Raw genomic sequence first — 19,854 nt, forward strand, 5'->3', positions numbered from 1 at the left:
ACAGTTTAATCAAGACATTAAAAAATGAAAATATCGAAAAGAAGTTTAAATTGTACGTATCCGTTATGGAATGAAATTCTCCGAAAAAAAAAAAATCACTTAATTTCATCAAGTAGGTTTCTTCTTCTTTTTTTTTTTTTTTTTTTTTTTACAGCGAAAAAACAATTTGTTACGATACCGAGCAAAAGGTTCGATTTTAGGAAGAGAAGCAAGTATTAAAGATGGGGAGGGAGTGTCGGCGCTTTAAATTGAGTTATCTCCCCGTGGCATGTTAAAAAAAATTCCAAGATGTCTACATTCAACGCGCTGTAATAAAAACGTGTTATTCCGCTGTAAAAAAAAAAAAAAAAAAAAAAAAATACTCGATCAAATTAAGTGAATTTTTTTGTTTTTTTCAGAGATCTTCAGTTCAAAACGGATACGTACAATATAACCTTTTTTTTCCAATATTTTCACTTTTTAATGTCTTGATTAAACAGTACAAATGCCATAATGAATGATACTTTCTTGGCCTTTTCGCTTTGAACAAAGTGTAGTATCTGTTCTGATGGTATACTTCACCTTTTCTGTTCACGATTAGTGGAGGAGAAATCCTTTTAGACCAAGACAATTTTTATTCTTGTTCCTATCCAAAGTGGTCCTTTTTTGAGGGGGGGGGGGCTCTCCAGTCTCCACATTAAAAAAACGACCTTGTGCCTAACTCTGCCCTCGTGAGACGCTTTACTAGTCATTCTTAATAACGAGCAATTTTAAAAATAAATTTTAAAATGAATTATGTATTATTATTATTATAAAAGCGGGCAGGAGAGGTTGCAAGAATGCGCACTGAAGAAATCGGGCAGAGGAATAGTGAAATATTATGATGCTGCGTCCTGCGAGGATGTGGAAGGAATACACTAGAGAGAAGAAGAAAAAACTTGAAATAGACAGAAAACCGGAAACTAACACTACTAGACAGCAAGAGGGCGAGCAAGAGAGAGAGAGAGAGAAATGGAGAGAGAGAGAGAGAGAGAGAGAGAGAGAGAGAGAGAGGATGAGGTAGAGTGGGTGGGGTATGTGTAGAGGAGGGGGGAGACTCCATTGATTTGCCTGAATACCAGACAGACACGGGAAGATATCGTCGTTACATCAATCGACCTACTCATGATGACGTGATTCTATCTGCACACACGCACCGTGCGAACCACGTTTCAATTTTGTTTCCTCGTTCAATTTTTTTCCTCCCTCTCTTTTTCTATTCTTTGATATGACAGGTGCGCGTTTTTTTCGCGTTCTTTGATATGACAGGGGCGCTTTCAAAGATCAATGTATGACTTTGATCTAGATAAGGGTTTCGGCAATGTCGGACGTTAAAGCAGTTTGACGTAGCTAGTTCCACCTACCCTGAGGGAGCCCTCTGAAAGAGTACAAAATGAGAATCGATCCGTCTTAATTTCTCGGCAGGGGCGATAGGTAAACCAACTCTTTCCTTCTCAATGAAGGAGAAAATGCTTGCGATGGTGGCTTCTTAGAAGCGAATTTAAACAAAACCTCTCCCCCGTCTCTTAACGGATCAGACCCTAGAACCAGAATCGGGGGGGGGGGGGCAGAGTAAAAAATAAACCTGAATACTTGACTTCAGCATTCAAGCTTAAATAATCATTATGATTTCCTTATCAACAGCTTAAAAGCTTCAAAATTACTTTACAAGTATTTTTAATTTAATACATCACCATCATCACCACCACCACCACCACCACCAACAACAACAACAACAATAACAACAACAACAACAACAACAATAATAATAATAATAATAATAATAATCATCATAATAATAATAATATATTTATTTATTTATTTATTTTTAAATTTTTTTTATTTAGAACCTTTTACAGATTAGCCGCCATGGCTGCCAATGTTGGCTGTGTAAAATCGAGTTACAAATCACGACAGCCGAAACCACACAAAATATAACTCGAGTTCCTGAAAACACATTGACTATTTAAATTGTTGCATTGCATTTTTTTTTTTTTTTTTTTTTTTTTCTTTTTCCGTTTCAACTTTCATTTTGTCTGATTGCCTTTTCCAGCTGTTGTGATTTCGTTACGGGATTTGGTGCTTATGTAGTTTAGCAAAGATTTTAAAAGACGAAGATAAAGAAAGATCTCTACCTGCCCGTTATGGAACTAAGTTATCATAAAAAAATCGCTTCATTTTATCAAGTTTTTTTTTTTTTTTTTAAATTTTTTTAGTGAAACCTATCACAATGCAGCCATCTTGGCAATTTCAGCTATAAGAAGGGGGCACCAGGGGGAAATAACTCAATCTAATTCTTGAAGTTTGTCAAAATTTGACAAGGTTTTTAGCTTTGAGTAATTTGAGGTATTCTCTTTGAACTTTTTTTTTTGTATTTTTTTCTTTCAAAAAATCGTTTCAAAATTTATTATTAAAATTATTAGAATTTCATGTGCGCTTTGACAAACTTCATGAATTAAATGGACTTCCTCTTTGTAGTTAAAATTGCCAAAATGGCTGTGTCGCGATGGGACACTAAAATTTGATTTTCTCTTTAAAAACAAACAAACAAACAAACAAACAAACAAAAAAAAACACTTGATCAAATTTAGCGATTTTTTTTTTATAAGAACTTCTTTCTTTTTTTTTTTTTTTTTTTAATTTTCTTCCTTTGAAGATTGTAATACTGGGTATGGGGCAGCCAAACCAGCTGCCAACATTGCCCTGCTTTTTATTGAAACCAACCGAGAGCTCTTTTTAGTATCCTCGCTGTTCCCTTACGTGCAATTGTTTGGATCTCTTTTGCACTTGGTTCACCAGGAATATTAGTTAGGTAGGACTTCAGGTTCTTCTTCTAGCGCCCTGTGGCACCGATAATGACTGGTATGATTGATATCTACTTAAGATTCCAGTTTCTTTTCATATCATACATGAGACCTTGGTATTTGGTCTGTTTCTCTCTTTCAGCTCCTGTTCAGACTGCCATCATTAGGGACACTCACTTCAATCAAGGTTGCAACTCTCTCTGACTTATTCCATATAACTATGTTAGGTTTGACAGCAGCATTTTCAAGGTAGGTGGCTGTAGGGATTACATGGTTGTAATGTATGGTATATAAGTTATTTCCAACTGTTCTTTCAGGTTGATGTCCTCGGGACTTGCTGCTACAATGGATATTTAATTTTTTACAGATGGTCCAGTGGAGGTACTTACATACTCCATCTTTCTGTATAGTAGCCGTTCCCTAGAAGAACCTTGCAACTTGATATCAGATGACCAACACTTTCCAATTCTGTATGGCAGAACCTGCATTTATTGTCATTAGTGCTTCGTCTTTTTTATATCTCTGCTTAACTGTATAAGCACCCGGGATTTTACCCAGCTAATATTGATGGCCATGGGGATTGATCTATAAAAGCACCATTATCTATTAATATTATTATTAGTTGTAGTAATGCAAAAAAAAAAAAAAAAAAAATTGTGTGATTTCGTGATTAGTCTAAATTCGAAAGTGATTTTGAAGTCTTTAAACTTTTGATTAGAAAATAATTTATCGCTAAGTTTAGTATCTACCTCTACATCAAAAAGGTATGATATGGCATATGGTCGGTTTAATTGTGAAAAATATAGGTCCTAAAAAAATAGGCAGGAGGGGGTGGGGCTCTCGACTGGGGTGCAAAATGCATGGTTTAAATTAAAGTTAAGAGCCAGACATTATATGGGATTTGGGGTTTGTTTTACTATACGCATAGATTCGAAAAAGTAGTCAAAAAAATAAACATATAACAAATAAATGTTATCAAAGGCAAGATGAGTTACTTTTCTACTTAACTGGATAATTTTTTAGTGTTTTAATTTAATGTAAAATGTTTATTCGGTTCGGAAAACATGTAGTGTTTATCGGTATATTTGAAAAAGACAAATGTCGGCGATCTCGCTGTTGGATACATTAAGTTTGGGAAAATTAGTTCAAACAAAAAAAATTATGCAAAATACTGCTAGCAACTTGCTCAATATATGTTACCGTGACATAGGCTGACATATATTCGTTTTTCATAATTTTTGGATATATTCATTAATGTAACATGACAATTAAGTAGAGACAATTGGTTTGCCTTGAAATTTAATATTAAAATTTCGAATTTCACTATAATAGTGTAATTGCACTAAACATTATTTTCCGTCTCCCCAATTGACCAGTAAATTTCGTTATAGCATACTTTACCCAGGTGAAAAATGTGCTTAAATATGATATTTTAATTTGTCCAAATTTCGTATATATTATTATAGAGTCGTGATTTCAAAAGTAAAAAAAAAATGTATTTGGGTGCCATCAGCTAGAATCGAAACCGAAGCATTCAAAACTGGTGACGTTACCACCATACCAGCGTGACACGCATATAAACTGACTAAAAATTAAAAATAAACTAAGATGAATGTACAAAATTTTAAACTATTTTTTTTCAATTTTGACCCATTTTTGACCTCCTTAAAAATAATTTTAACCGACTAAAGACCTATAAAAGAATGGCCCGTAAAAATCCAATCATTTAAGGTCTCTAGCGCCGCCCTGCGATTTTTAGTTTCAAAGGAGATAGGGTTTGAAAACATGGAGACAGACAGACAGACAGACATATAGCCGTTTATATATTTTTTCTTGTGGTTTCTTGGTCTTATTATTGTAAGAAATTCTGCAGAAATAAGCAGGCACCTCATTGGTCAGTTTGACCGCCCACGATTTTGTTTGGATCAATTAGATTGATCGTTGTTATTAATTGTTGCGTCGTTTTTTGGCGCTATTTTTCTGTTTCAGGTGGCGACAGCTTTTCTTCAAGACAGCAGGCCGAATGGATGTGAAAAACTCATCTCCTTATTGGAGGCATGGAACCTCAAAACCCTCAAAAGTCTCTTTGAGGCGTATTAATGTCCTAATATGGGGTGAAATGTCATTATCATTTGTAAACACTAATGCCCTTATGTCGGGAGAAATATTATATTTTTCGCACACTGATGTGCTCTTACTATTGGACTGACTTTCATCATTATATATTTAATGTCCTTCCGAGACAATTCTTAAGGTCTCCCTCCGAGACAATTCTTAAGGTCTCCCTCCGAGACAATTCTTAAGGTCTACATTTTGACCTGCCACCTGGACGTTTTTTTTTACTGTGAACTCCTTGATGACAACTGCACTCAAAGTATTCATCCTTGGTACTCCTTGTTGAGACACTTGTAGTCTGTCTAAACTGTACGAACGAACTATCTAAACCAAGATGGCCGACTCCTATTTATATCACCACAAGCAAGGGAGGTAACCATGTAACTGAAGCAAGGGAGGTAACCAATGTCTACATTAACATTGCTGCTGTCCTCAAGTGAATAATTTATTTCTGATTTAACAAGTCCCTTAGAAGCTCAGACGAAGCTCCTGCCTTGGTCAAACAATCAGAGACCTGATCACAACCCTTGATCCATTCTATCTGTATCTCTCCTCTACTCTTCATTTCCTTCAGCCTTGCTACATCTATTCTCAATCGTCGCTCGCTTACCAGATTGTTGGAATTCAATGTCTCCACAAGTGATGCATTATCTGTCTTGCAGAGAACGTCTGGCAATTTAGATAACTGAAATATCTCTTGTATCATAACCGCAGTCAAAACACCAGCATCAGCTCCCTCATTCAGAGCAAGAGTCTCTGAGGCCAATGGGCTTTTTGTCACTCTGTCCAATTTCTTTGACGCCCAACACATGGGGGCCATTTTGTCAGTACTTCCTCCAATAAAGACAACAAAACCACCCTGTGAAGATCCATCTTCCAGACTGGCATAAGAGGCATCAGTATAACACAAAATGTGTAAATCTGAGGGCTTTCCCAATTTTGGAAATGTTATAGAACCCTTCTTGGATTTCAATTTTGATAAGGCTTTATTCGCCTCAAATAAGGCTTTTACTTTGGGATGCTTTCCAGTGTTGCTCATTTTACACACATCAAAAGCTATATCAGGGCGTGTTTGAGTTGAAACCCACATCATCTGACCTGCAAGTCTCTTCAACTCATGCTTTTCTTCTTCATTCAGTTCATCATTTTTCCTCAGTATCCTCCCTTTGCTTATTTCTATTGGAGATATGGAAGATACATATAGATCTTGTTCTACAGTGATCCCATTTTCCTGTTGATTAACATTCAGTCCAACATATTTGAATGTTCCACTTTCATGAGATCCCACCTTAAATTTTTCTTTCAATGTTGCAATCACATCCCTTTCAAACTCTGTGTTTCCACAGAAAACAAAATCATCCACGTGCATAGCAAGAATTCCAGTCAAATTTCCTTTAATATCATGCCACAAAAACAATGCATTATCATAAGCACTTGCTACTCCTTTTAATTCAATCAAAGCCTGAGTAACTCTCTTGTACCATGCCCGTGGAGCATCATTCAATCCATAGATGCATCTTTTTAATTTCCACACTTGCGATTTAGGACAAACATCAGATGGTGGCCTCAGGTACACATCTCTCTCTAAAATACCACCTTGCAAAAAGGCTGAGGTAAAATCTATGGTCTGCAGCATCCAATTCTTTATTGATGCGGTTAGCATGACCATTCGCATAGCTTCACGGCTACATGTTGGGGAGTCCGTTTTCAGATTACTATTTTCTTCATAGCCTCGTGCTACAAGGCGAGCTTTCATTGTTTTCTGATTATCCTTGAATTTTTCAGTAATCACCCATCTTGTGGATATTGTTTTTTGACCTGTGTATGGCACACATTCAAATACTTCATAGGTGTTCATGTTTTTTATTTCTTTATGCTTGGCATCCATTACAGCTTTCGACTGCTCTTGTTCAGCGGTGAGCAGGACTACATTTTCCTGTTCAGTATATTGGGGCACTTCTCTCCAATGATCAATATGATTCCAGTTGATACAAACTTGATCCTCGTTTTCATCCTCAGGTTCTATATTGATCCAATGACTATATTTGCCAGTTGATTTAGGCTGTACTGACATAACCTTTCCTTTCTTCCACTCCTCACTTCCATTTATTTTATAAGTTATGGTCTTATTTCGGCCAGGTTTTTCAGTCTTATCTCTTAAACTGGTAGAACTATCAACAACTTCTTCTCTGTCTATATCTTCACTTTCTACCACTTGATTCTGCAACTCCTCCTCCTCAACTGAAAGGTATTCATTCTTCCCTTCTGTAGTGTTTCCCAGCATTTCAGCTTTTTTTGTTCTTTTTTCGTTGTTTTTATTCACTTTCATCAATTGGCACGGATGCATCCTATAAAATGCTCCGCCATGTCTGATTAAGACAAACTGGCCTTCTCTGCCTAACACTTTTGCTGGACCACGCCATCCTTTAAAACCCTGCCTCCGATAATAGATTTGGTCTCCGGTAGCATAATCTTCATCAGCATAAGTTCTGACATTAGACCTGAGAGCTCTCCTAATTCTCTCACTGGACTCAGCTTCCAAAAAGTTTCTCCTTGCACTATGGAGAGCATTTAAATTTTTTCTCACCATGTCACTTGTAGTAGAGGACTCCATAGCAGGTAACTGGTCTGTCAGAATTGAGGGTGTATTTACATTGAAACCGAATACAAGTTCATTTGGACTGTGTCCAGAGTAATTGAGGAGGGCATTTTTTGCACAAATAGCCCATGCCAAGGCAATTTCAGGTTCACACTTCTCATCGTCAATTGTTTTTTTCATTGCCTCAGCAACTATCAAATTATGACGTTCTACAGTACCGTTGCTGAATGGACTTTCTGCGGCAGTAGTACAGGTCTCTATGTTGAGTTTTTCATTCATCTGTCTATAGTGTTCGTTGTTGAATTCACCCCCATTATCACTCAGAAAACGAACAGGAGATCCGAAATAGGTAATCCACATCATAAAGATGTTTTTGATGATCTCCTCCTTCTTCTTTGTTTTGATCAATGTTGCCGCTGAATACCTGGTAGCGGCATCAATGAGATGTAGTATCCACACCTCATTGTGGATGAACTCTTTCAAATCCATGCAAACTGTGTGATTAAATCTATTGCCAAGAGGCAATCCCACAACCGGTCGCAGTGGAGCTTTTTTAAATCTAAGGCAAATTTGACAGTTTTCACAAACCTCCTCAATCGCCTTTATAAATTCCTTGTCATTGAATTTGCCACTTTTTTTAACCAAGGAAACAAGTTTTTCCTTCGAGGCATGAGCAAACTGTCGATGAAGTTTTTCTGCTTTTTTTTTTTTTTTCTGTGAAAGAACACTGACCAAAATTCTGAACATGTAATACAATGTTCTTAGTACCACTATGATCCAACAACTTATTTGTTAAGGGGAGACAATAGTGCCCTGAAGTTGTGGTCTTTAGTTCAATACATTTATCAAAAATCCAGCACATATCTTTCCGGAAATCTAGCACTATTCCTGCTGTCTTCATTGATTTGTGACTTAATAGAAGAGGCAAGTCGTTTTTCACAATATCTGCTTCGATATAAACTCTTATACCTCCGAGTGTAACCGGAAATTTAGCAACTTTAATTGCTGTGACAGCCACTCCATCACCAAAACAAAAACTCCGGTCTGAGTTCGTATACTTCACTAGTTGCAGGTCACTTTCATTTAAAGTATCTAAATACACATCAAGCCACACTTCGCCAGCCAGTGTGCGAGTACAAGCAGAATCCAAGACTGCCATTCCAAATGTTTCCTTTACAAGATTTGAGATTTTTTCATTTGTACTGTTCAAATAAATATTTTCTTGAATGAACAACGTAATGTGTATTTGTTCTGTCGCTTCCGTAAACCTGGGCGTATTTCTAGGACACTCTCTAATTAGATGGTTCGGAGACTGACATTTGTAACACAACAACACGTTTCCACTTCGGTCACATGGATTAGATTGTCCTCGACGAAAACGCCTTTTGTTGTTACCCGGTTTAGAATAATTATAGTTGACGATTTCGGGCTCTGATTTCACTGCCGGTACATTTTCATCACGATAAATGTCACCAAATACTTTCTTTATCGATTCCTTCATGTTTTGATACGTCAAAACAGAACACGTTGTCCGCGCTAATTTTTCGTTCTCTTCCGATATGTTAACCGCGTTCAAAACAAGAAAAGCTTGCACTCCTTCCGGTAGAATAATGTTGAATTTTTTTAATCTTTGGTACAAAAACTCATAACGAACAAGAAAGTCATTTATACTGGTACCTGACGATCTTTTATAAGTGTAAAATTCCTTAAAAGTCATGTAAGCGCGCGTGTGTTCATCCTTTAAATATATGTCATCCAGTTTCTTTATTAAGATCTTCAAGCCATCTCGTCCGCCGATGTCACTTGTTGGCAATTCACGGACACATTCTCTAATATTCGGTGGCAGCGTCAAAAACACTGCTGGCCCTTTTTTTTCCTCAGAAAGATCCGTGAACAACGACCACATTTCAACGTCTTGTTTCCAGTTCTCATAAACATCCTCCCCCTCCAACAATGGAGGTTGTTTGTTCGAAGTTGCCATATCCGATATCCGATCTGTCTAGTGCTACAGACAAGCTGTACAAAAAAAAAAAAATTTTTTTTTTTTTTTTTTTTTTCGTTTTGTAGAGGGATATCTCTGCTACCATTTGTTGAGACACTTGTAGTCTGTCTAAACTGTACGAACGAACTATCTAAACCAAGATGGCCGACTCCTATTTATATCACCACAAGCAAGGGAGGTAACCATGTAACTGAAGCAAGGGAGGTAACCAATGTTTACATTAACACTCCTCACTTCAAATACATCGACCTGCTGTAATTATTCTTCGAGACTTGAATCCTGCAAATGCGAAGATAAACCTTTACGGATGTTACCTGATCTGTTCCACAGAAAGCTCAAGATGGCACATCTTTTGTAATCGGATCTTTTTACTTTAATAAAATTTACGTTGAATTTTAAAGGTGAGCCTGTCTTGATTTCTGTTTGCTTTCTTTCATTCTGCCAAGAAAAAAACACGGTGGGAAAATATCTCACACTGTGTTATTTTGCATGTTTGGTCAGAGTTTACTTGTAGACATCCTCATGTCACATGGTCTTGACAAACCTTTGTACTTAGAGACCGAAGCCACTCAAAGATGGTGCAAATGCGTCTAGTTAACCGCAAAATAGACAGACGATAACTACAAACCCCCTAATATCCCACATATTTTATGCCCTTGTACTAGTGATGGGACGATCCAATATTTTTTTTCCGATTCTGATACAATTACCGATTCTGTACTAAATTCCAGATTCCAATACAATTACTGATTCCGATTCTTTATAGATCTCGAAATATATAATCATAAAGTTGTTATTTTTTTTTTTTTTCGATTACCGTAAAAATGTATTTTAAATGTGGAGATTTTTTTCTCAAACGTAATAACACACGCGTGAAGAGGTGATCTATAGATTTTAGTTTTACTGGTAGTTTAAAATCGATAAATATTGATTATTTTATTATTACTACCGACAGTGGAAAATTTTGTTAGAAAAGAAAAAAAATAAATAAAAAGAGATTATCAAAGGAATCGTTTTGGCATCGGAAAATATTCAAAATTTTTCCCCGATTCCAATATCACAAATATTTCCTATTCCCAATTCCAATTCTGATTAATCATCCCAATACTATTTTGTACCAGAGATTTGGTGATGCGAGGTGTCAACTCCTTGATTGTATCCCCCAAAGACTCAAGTATAAGTTCTAGTATTCAACCTACTTATTTCAGACACGTTGGGGATGTGTTCTTGACAATCTATCCAATAGTGACTTTGTCGCTGTTTAGCTGAGTTGGGATCCTGGTCAGTCCCAGGAAGTCCTCCATCCTTCCAGACTTTACTTTCTCTATGAGAAGGGGGTTAGTTTAGAAAAGGGCATCAAGGATCAAGATGTGGCAATAGTACTTCATTTTAAAATTCTTTTTTGCAAATATTTATACGGAATAAATGCCTTCATCTTTTACTAGTAGTTGCTAGGAGTAGGTTCATTCATGGCCGACCTTTTTTTTTGGTACAACGCTTTTTTGGAAAGAGAAAAAACATTTTTTTTTTTATTAAGAAATAAGGTCACATTTCCTCACTCATATATTAATAATCCGTTCAGCAATCAGTTGAGTGCATTTTCGGTATCTGCAGCCAATACGTGCTTTTACCAAACTCGCCCACTTACAAACGTAGTAAAAACATTGTTGCTTTGACTAACAACAGAAATAAAGGTTACGATATTCCCTGTTGACAGCCGTGTAATGCTGGTTCTTTGCAGTTCTAGGAGGTCCAGGTCCACCCTCCCAGGTTTTACCTCCCCACTTTGAGAAGGGGTTTGTTTATTGTTAATCGTCTGAGACGCCTCTCTCGAGGAATGCCGACGGGGTTTCATTGACATCTTTTACAGTGTCAGAGTAATCTTCTCCTTTAGGGCGCTGACTTTACAATCCCACTTCTCGACCCTAGTGTCGCATTTCTCACGGTGGGAGAGAAATAAATACCTCTCTTTTTTCATGTTATGCGATGCGACATGCGTAATAATAGAATTCACTACTTGTACCTTATCTGACGTTGCCCGGGAATTTTTGTTTACTTTCGTTTTTGTTTCGCTTTTCTTTTTTCTTATTTTTTAATACTATATGTGCTTGTCCAGAATTTGACCTAATTGTACGTACCCATCACGAAACGAAAATGTCATATTCCAAAAATCACTTAAATTGATCAAGTAGTTTTTTTTTTAAATTTTATTTTTGGTGCTTGTTTAGATAGAGTTGACAAATCAATTTTTTTAATATGTCGTTTTAGACAAAAATAATAATACGTATTTAATTGTCATGCTGAAAATAGTAATATATCCAAAAATTACGAAAATTCATACTTAATAATAATTAAAACATCTTTTAAACAACTTTTTTTTCATTTTTTTTTTGTTTTTTACATTTAAAATGGCAAATGATTTAAACAAGTTTTAAATAAAAGCAAAAAGTTGTTCAAATTGTCATGCTTGGTCTCGGTTCCTTCCGAAAAAAAAAAGGGCTGTTTAAAAGTTGTTTAAATTATTTGTCATTTCTAAATTATATATAAAAAAAAATTAATTTAAAATAAAAATTGTTTAAAAGTTGTTTAAATTACTTTGGATTTTATTTTTTTTAAATTGTCACGTTCCGACTAGTCAACTTTGCTTCAGTTGGTTCCGTTTCACTCAATCTTGCTTTTTGATCGCAAGATCAGGGCTGCTACATGCGCTACGAAATTGCTGATGGCATCCATCTTGATTCTTACATGATTAAAATGCTTACACATTTTACTCGTGCATTTCTCTAGTTTATATGAATAAAATAAATTAAATTTTGACTCAAAATGACTCGTTATGTAATAATGTTTAAGATGAAAAACATTTTGAATGATTTGTCTCATATCACCCGCAAACCTTATTTAGTGATATTACCCAAAATTATTATTTATTTGCACTTTTAATAGCAAATGGATACGTTTGTAACGGTACGTAATAATAATAATAATAATAATAATAATAATAATGCTTAGCGTCACTCAAATTCCAGTATAGACCAATGGCCACTGCCAGCGAGAAAGCAATGGTAAGAGGCTCTTACGATGACGCAAATTTATTTGCAAATGCTATCGAAGGAGGTGGAGAGAGCTGGACGGCTGGGGAGACTTGTTGTCACTCAGCTTCCAGAGAACACCACAGGTTTCCAATCAGATCTTTTGTTGACTTGTGTGAAAGCTCCATGTGAGCCAATAATAATAATAATAAAAAAAAGAACATCTCAAGGTAAAGACTATTTTTATGTAAACTTAAAAAAAAGACAAGTGTTTCTATATTTGAGTAAAGGAAATTCGAAAATCGAAATATTGAATTTCAAGTAAAACAAATAGTAACTACTTAATTGTCATGTCACAAATAGTAACATATCCCAAAATTATGGAAAACGATAAGGTAAAAAAAAAAAATAATAATTATTAATGAAAAACAGTTTTCAATAAAATTTAGATAAGAATAAAATTTGTCCAACATTTTGAATTACGTTCGTCATGTGACGTAAGCAACAGAGCTTAATTATCTCCCCTGTCAACTTATTTCTTTTTTTCTTTTTTTTTTTTTTAGTAAAAAGTAATATAATGATTTCGCTTCATTTAATAAATTTCTTTTTTATTAATAATTATTTTTCTACCTTATCGTTTTTCATAATTTTTTGATATGTTACAAAGACGAAGCGTGTGCGTTAGGTTGACAGTGGCAGCTAAAAACTTGGCCTTCAGGACAAGATCAAAGTGTAGTATCTGTTCTTCAGATGCTGCAGTTTTGCTGCACTTCTATTTCTTGTTCTCTTTCGGTGGAGGAGAAATCCTTCACGACTGAGACAATTTTTATTTTTGTACCTTTTCTCCACGTTAAAAAACGACCCTGGTGTCTAACTCTGTCCCGTGGGGAGGCATAGTAAATAGGTACATTTTATTCACGTTTGTGCGTGGAGTTACATTTCAAGGGAGGCAACTTCCATCTGTACAGAATGTCTGCTAACATAACAGCAATCATTCCGATTAGAGACACAATTTACTTTATTTACCTCCTCTCTAGTCTAGGAGGTTAGACGTAAGGTCAAGTGTGGGTTTGATGAAAGTGCTTCTGACACTGATTGATAACCTGGATGTCCCAAGTTCGAATTCAGTTCATTTCACAGAAACACTTTCGTCAAACGCACACACCTCTGGCCTCGTTTCTCACCTACTAAGTGGCTAGTGACATAAATTATACTGTTGGAGAATTAATCAAAAGCAGTTTATTTTGCGTTACCAATTATTTGTGACCTATTTGCGTTAAAGATTCTTTTTAATATTTAATAGCAGTTATAAGCATTTTGAGCGCTTCTACACTATTGGGACGCATTCAAAAGCAGTTTATTTTGCTTTAGCAATCATTTTTGACCTATTTGCGTTAAAGATTCTTTTTTATATTTAATAGTAGTTTTTGGTCGCTTCTACACTATTTGGACGAAATTTCGGAAATCATAATACTGAATTTCACATGAAAACAATGGTATCTACGTATTCCTCATATTTTTAAGATGATTATATCCAGAAATTACGAAAATCGATAAAGTAGAAAATTATTTATTAAAGAAAATAGAAAATAGAATTTGATGAAAACGATCGTAAAACACAGGAGAATTCAAAAAGGAGGTAATTTTCCGTTTTGGTTTAAAACAAGATGGCGGAAATTTTTCACCTGCTAACACGATTAAAGTTGTTTTTTAAATAATTCAGTAATATTCAGGTAATTTCGACTGCATAATTTGGAAGCTACCATTGTAACTTATTAGAATTGACAAAAAAATCATTTTTTTTAAATCTGAAAACTCCATTTATCGACTACGAAATCTCGTCCTAATTCTGTAGAAGCACTGCATTTTGAGTTCCGTAAACAACACTTTGAGCAAAGCAACCCTCTTTGTTTGGTCTGCTACTAATGCAAACAAAGATGGTTACCTTACTTATAACTGATAATTACAAGTTAATTACTAATAGTAATGATTAAAGATAAGGTCACATTCATGGCGATAGGTATCACATTTAATAAAGTTTGCTGTGTCATTAGGGATACTGTGTCAATGGCGAGTAGGTCGGCTAGTAAGGAGTTTGGCAAGGGTCACACTGAGTGCATGTCATGATGATCCAAATCTGCAAAATAGAATCATTCTCAGGGTTGAATGAAAGATGACTGACATCGAGGTTAAAACAAGATGAGGAGTTAGGGTTAGGGTTAGGCAAAACAGTGTCATGAGTTGAGATAACGAATCATTGTAAAGTAGCAGTTACCAACAAAGGAAATTAATAAATAAATAAATAAAAATCCAGGTCGGCATTGTTTTATTTTTTTTGCAAATCGTTTTTATTAACGTTATTTTCGGCACCACTTAAAAAGTCTCTTGCTGCCAAATGTCCATTTTAGCCTGGAACGCGTTTCTCTTTCTTCTGACCGCATATTGGGTAAAACCGGCACTGCCCATTCTCATCTTTGATTCCACCCGTCCATTCTCTGAGCTTCGATGCGTTTTTGGGTGGTTTCAGTAAATTCTCTCTTAGCTGTCGCTATTTCTTTCTTCTGGCTTCTATATACTTCTGTCTGTTTGAACTAGATTTATGCCGGTTAAATTTTTGGTATGCATGCTGCCTTTGCACGATGGCAGCTGCACGTGTGGAAGTAAACCTTTGGTGAGAGTGGAGCTTGCTATAAAAATGTATATATATTATTGGTAGTATTGTTTAGTTATTTAAATAAAAACAAAAAACACAATGTGCCTATCAAAGAGTGCTAAATGTTTAGACAGAGCAATATGAATATGCTGAATGTGAAAACTAGTGGCTACATATATGCAAATATGTTTCAGTGACCACCCTGTTAGGGAAAATCACATCATCAGGCCAAGAATAAAAAGGGGTAACCAGATAAAATAAGTGATCACATTATACAAATTGATGTGGGATCTCCCAATATAAGTTTATAGTTATGCTTTTTTAGTAAGCATTAAAAATATCCGGCTCTACTTTTAGTAGTTATTTAAGGAATACGGATTTTAGAAGAATAAGTCTTATACCAGTCACTGAAACATATTTGCATATGTGTAGCCACTAGTTTTCATATTCATATTGTTCTGTCTAAACATTTAGCACTCTTTGATAGACACATTGTGTTTTTTGTTTTGTTTAAATAACTAAACAATAATACCAATAATATAATTTACGCTCCTATACAGTTGAGCACATTACTTTGTGTCTCCAGGATACCAAACATGGAGAGGATCAACTTCGAGGTTTCACTCTAAAATATCCCAACACCAAGGATTAAGGATTACCTACTTAAACTCATTATAAAAATGGATGATCTACTAAAAAGAATGAAATGGAAAGCTTCAGTCTACGTCCAGGCTAATGACAGGAATAATACAAAAGAAAGATACGGATTTAAAAGCAGGAAACCCCCACCAATTATTCCTCAAATAGTTTTGTTTGAAAAAGAATTTTACTCTCTAATTAGGAATCTTGAATTCCACAAATATGAAAATAATTTCCAGAAAAAACTCGACACCATCGTAAAAGAAATTAATAATTCTAAACATATCTTCTTCAAAGCGGATAAAACCAGCAACTTTTATAAACAGCAATATAATAACTTAATACTGAAAAACCTTGCCAAGGACTATAATAAAGCCAATAATAATGACATTATTAATTTAATAAATAAGAATAGTAAAGAAATCACCAATAACTTACAAATAAGCGACAGGGTAGGTAAATTGGTAGGAAACCAAGCATATATCCTTTTAAAGGACCACAAGCCTAACTTTAATACAGAGCCAACAACAAGATTAATAAATCCTACACGACCGGAGATCGATAGAATTAGTAAAGAAATATTGGAAAGAACGAATTTAGTTTTGAAGCAACATTTTAATCTTAACCTGGATAAATACATCGGATTCGATCAAATGTTTTGTTAATATTGAAAATAAGGAAAAATGTGCCTTCATTCAATTTGATATTTGTAACAATCAATCACGAAAGATCTATTCATAAAGGCCATGGAATTTGCAAAGAACCATACAAATATCTCTGATGAGGAGATTGAAATTATAACTAAGTGCCGAACTAAGGTTTTAGTTAGTAATGCTGAACAATGGACAAAAAATGAAAGAAACAATTATTTCGACATCTCAATGGGATCGCTAGACTCTTTCTTTTTTTTTTTTTTACATAGGCATCACCACATTATCAAGGCCAAGAGGCCACTCAAGGATAAGGGTTAAAGAGTGTACAGTAGAAATTGGACAATATAGTAATCATTAGTAATGAAAATTTGGTAAATTTGATAACTTATATGGAACGGCTCATCAAGAACTTATTTACGTTAGACTTGAACACAACCATATTGTAGTCAGCTGGAAAGCAGGAAAACGGAAGACAATTCCACAGGCGTGCAGTTCTAAGAAAGAAGCTTTGTTCATGGAATCTAAGTTTAGGTTTAGGCACAGATACAGAGTGGGGGGAATTATTGATAGTGTTTACAGCTAGACGAGTGTTTCTTGTGAAAGTTTGGCGAGGGGGGACCATAGATTGAAGCTCAGTCGAACACTTTCCATGAAAGTAACGATACATCAGAGACAAACTCGCAACATCTCTTCTGTGAGATAGAGGTTGCAAGGAAGAGAAAAGGACATCTCCTACGAGGCTACGAAGTCTATTTTGAACTCTATCAAGGCAGGATAAGTCCTTTCTAGCAGCTCCTGCCCAGATGTGGCAACAGTATTCCATCCTTGGACGTACCTGGCTCTTATATAGATAGAGAATAGCATCAGTAGTGAGATATCTACCGGATCGATAGAAAGGTCCCACCATTTTTCCAGCGGCCTTGGCAACAGATTTGATGTACGTGTTCCATTTTAAGATCAGGAGTAATGGTCAAGCCAAGAAGCTTGTCAAAACTTGAGGCCTCCTGAAGACGAGAGCCATTCATTTCAATTGATGCCAGATGTGGATCAGAATGTTGATGATGTAAAGAGAGAAGTTTGGTTTTAGATGCATTAAAAGTAACCAGCCACTCCTTACCCCATTGTACTACGTGCTCAAGATCAGAGGAGAGAGAATTGGAGAGAACTTGGTCGTTTACTGTCTTAGATGTGCTACCATAAATGGTAGTGTCATCGCTAAACTAACGGATCTTGTAGGTCTCTACATATTGTCTACCTTAACAAAAAATAATTATATTGAAGTAGGGAACACAGGGTTATACAGAGACGATGGACTAACGTGTGTAAAAATGCTACTAATGTAAAATATGACCAAATTAGAAAAATGATACATAAAAAGTGAAGAAGTTTGGTCTCAAAGTTGAGATAGATATTAACTTAAAACAAGTCAACTTTCTAGATGTAAGTTTCTATTTACAAAATAATATTTTCAAACCATATATGAAAGAAAATACCAATCCCATCTACATTAATCCCCAATCTAACCACCCGCCTGCTATTAAAAACATATTCCAGTTTCGGTAGAAAGCAGAATTAATAATAACTCGTCAAATGAAGCAGTATTTAATAATTATAAAAATATATATAATTTAGCACTAAAAAATAGCGGATATAAAAACGTGAACATTACATATAAGCATAATAATAATAGTGATTGCAATAATAATAATAATAATAATAATAATAGCAGATCAAAAAATAGAAATAGAAAAGTGATTTGGTTCTCACCTCCATTTAATAGCTCGCTAAAAATAAAACTTGGTAAAAAGTTTTTATAACTTGTAGAAAAGCACTTTCCACCAGGAAATATACTTCATGCTATTTTTAATAGAAATACCTTAAAAATAAGCTATAGCTGTTGCGATAATTGGAAAAGGATTATAAAAAACATAATAATAAGATACTAAAAAATTGTAACAGCGAAACAACTAGTGTAAATGATTCTAAAGTTAATGTGCATAATTCTAAAGCTATTAAAAACTGTAACTGTCAGATACCTAATACTTGTCCCTTAAATAATAAATGCTTAATGCTTTCAGTAGTATATCAAGCAAAAATATTTCCAGAGGAAAACTCAAATGAAGAAAAGTTTTATATAGGTAGTACGCAATTAACATTTAAGGAGAGATTCTATGGCCATAAAAGTTCTATGATGAATCTAAATTATGAGAAAGATATTTCCTTATCAATATACTACTGGAAATTGATTAAGGAGAACAAAAAACCTAGGTTGGAATGGAAAATCATTAAAAGAGCTAATGTATTTCGTTACAGGCACCGTGTTTTCTATGCCTCCATGAAAAGCTGGACATAACTAAATTTAAAGATCGTGACAAACTTTTAAATATCAAAGAACAGACAGCTATCTCTTGTAAACATTTTCAAATTCATACATTAAAGAAATTATAAAACACGAAAGAAGTTAAAAAAAACCCCGGATAATATAACCATAATAATGTATTGTAACTGAAATGCCTACTTTTCGAAAATATGTAATGTCTAAAATACCATTAAGTAAAAGTAAGTTGTTGATTTAAGAAACTCATATATTTCTATATTGAGTAAAAGAGTACATTAGATTGAATGTTATTCAATACCTAGTTTAATCTTTAATAATTTATCGTTATCTTAAATCTATTAATTTTTAACATGAATCTTTTAGTTTGAACATGGGTAGTGTAATGAGATAGAAAGAGATATATACTCTTAGCCAGATTGATTTAAATGTAAATTATGCATAGTACTTTTACTTCGACGTACCTTATTTTCTCCTTTTTATGTTGATATATATAGAGAGATAATTTTTAATATCTCATCGAAATTTTTAACTACTTATTTCAATCATTAATTAATCATCTCATTTTATTTTATTGATTTTAAACGTTAATCAATTGTTTTAAATGTAATTAGCATAATGAGTTCAGCGATTTATATCTTCGTAGTCGGGTAATAAAATAATGCTTTGTACTTATACAAAACGTAACTTTCTAAACTATGTCATTCCTAATTAATCACTAAAGGTAAGTTTAAGCGTTGAATGCCATCATAAGCATCTTTAAAAAAAGCGCATACATATTCTAAACTGAGTAAAAATGAGTATAATTAATTGAAAGTCACTTTTAATTTTTTAACCATTTTTTTTAATCGTTAATTAACCATCTCATAGATATTTTATTTCAATCGTTAATCAATCATCTCATAGTAATTTTATCTATTTTAAACGTTTAATCACCTGTTTTAAATGTAATGTTATGCTTTAAACGCATATTATCTATTTTAAACACAACTAGTCTAATTGAATAA

At 34.5% G+C, this 19,854-nt stretch overlaps 1 protein-coding gene, 1 long non-coding RNA gene and 1 other non-coding gene across 3 annotated transcripts in view; all 3 read left to right on the top strand.

The window, feature by feature from the left end:
* The window catches only part of LOC145247491 (uncharacterized), a 534,006-nt gene that overhangs the window by 322,062 nt on the left and 192,090 nt on the right, over nucleotides 1-19,854 (top strand). The window lies entirely within an intron of this gene.
* LOC145247485 (EF-hand domain-containing family member B-like) overlaps nucleotides 1-19,854 on the top strand; it is a 185,265-nt gene that overhangs the window by 109,094 nt on the left and 56,317 nt on the right. The window lies entirely within an intron of this gene.
* LOC145247682 (U2 spliceosomal RNA) lies at nucleotides 500-690 on the top strand. Its single transcript, XR_013863284.1, has one exon. It is a non-coding gene; the product is annotated as a U2 spliceosomal RNA (small nuclear RNA).

This window comes from Euprymna scolopes, chromosome 25, assembly GCF_053919585.1.
Source record: "Euprymna scolopes isolate OS-2025 chromosome 25, ASM5391958v1, whole genome shotgun sequence".
Taxonomy (NCBI): domain Eukaryota; kingdom Metazoa; phylum Mollusca; class Cephalopoda; order Sepiida; family Sepiolidae; genus Euprymna; species Euprymna scolopes.